We start from the raw sequence: 885 nt of genomic DNA on the forward strand, positions 1-885 counted from the left end.
CATGCAGGTTTTTTTAACTAATGTGTCATCTTTTTTGAAATTTATTATTAAAATATTATTATTTTCAAATAATTTATCCAAATATTACTACTTTTTTGGTTTTTCATAGTATTTTTTAACCCAACAGATTAAGAACTAATCCATTGTAAATCTGAGTTCTATTTAAGAATTTGTCATTGGCTAATAAATTATTGCATACACAATACGAAGTTCGAAACGTGTGTTACCATGGTGATGCATGTTATTTTCTTTTAAGCGCGACTTATTAGCATACGCAAACTGTTAGGCACTCATTTCATTAAAAACAGTAACAAGGGAAGTGCATTCTTACACGTGTTTAACAAAAGCTAATGATATTTATTAAGTAAATTAATAGTTAACTAATATTAATATGCAAATAATGTTAAAATTGGTTTATCATGCATTTAAATATATTTATCAATGTAACTAAGTTTTAATAACATGAATAAATGAGACATATAATTAAAATTGTATTATGTCATAATGTAATGCAAAAAAATCTTAAATATAGATGATTAATATTTATCTAATTCAATTCAAGTTATGAGATTTAGATTGGATTGGTTTGTCAGAATTTGAAAAAAAAAAATTTAAAAGAATATGTGTCGATATTAAGAAAATAGAAAGGGATATAAAATCAAGGGATAAGTACTGTTTTAATCTCTAACATTGAGGGTCAGAATCAAAATCGTCCCTGATGTAATTTTTTATTTATAATCGTCCTAAACGTTTTATTTCATATTAAAATCGTTCTTTTTAATAAAATTTTTAATTTTATTATTAAATTATCTTTACTTTAATAAAAAAATTATAAAATTTTAAAAAAATAAAAGAAAGAACGGGTTGGGAGAGGGAGGAGGGGAG

This window comes from Arachis ipaensis, chromosome B03 (assembly GCF_000816755.2).
Source record: "Arachis ipaensis cultivar K30076 chromosome B03, Araip1.1, whole genome shotgun sequence".
Taxonomy (NCBI): domain Eukaryota; kingdom Viridiplantae; phylum Streptophyta; class Magnoliopsida; order Fabales; family Fabaceae; genus Arachis; species Arachis ipaensis.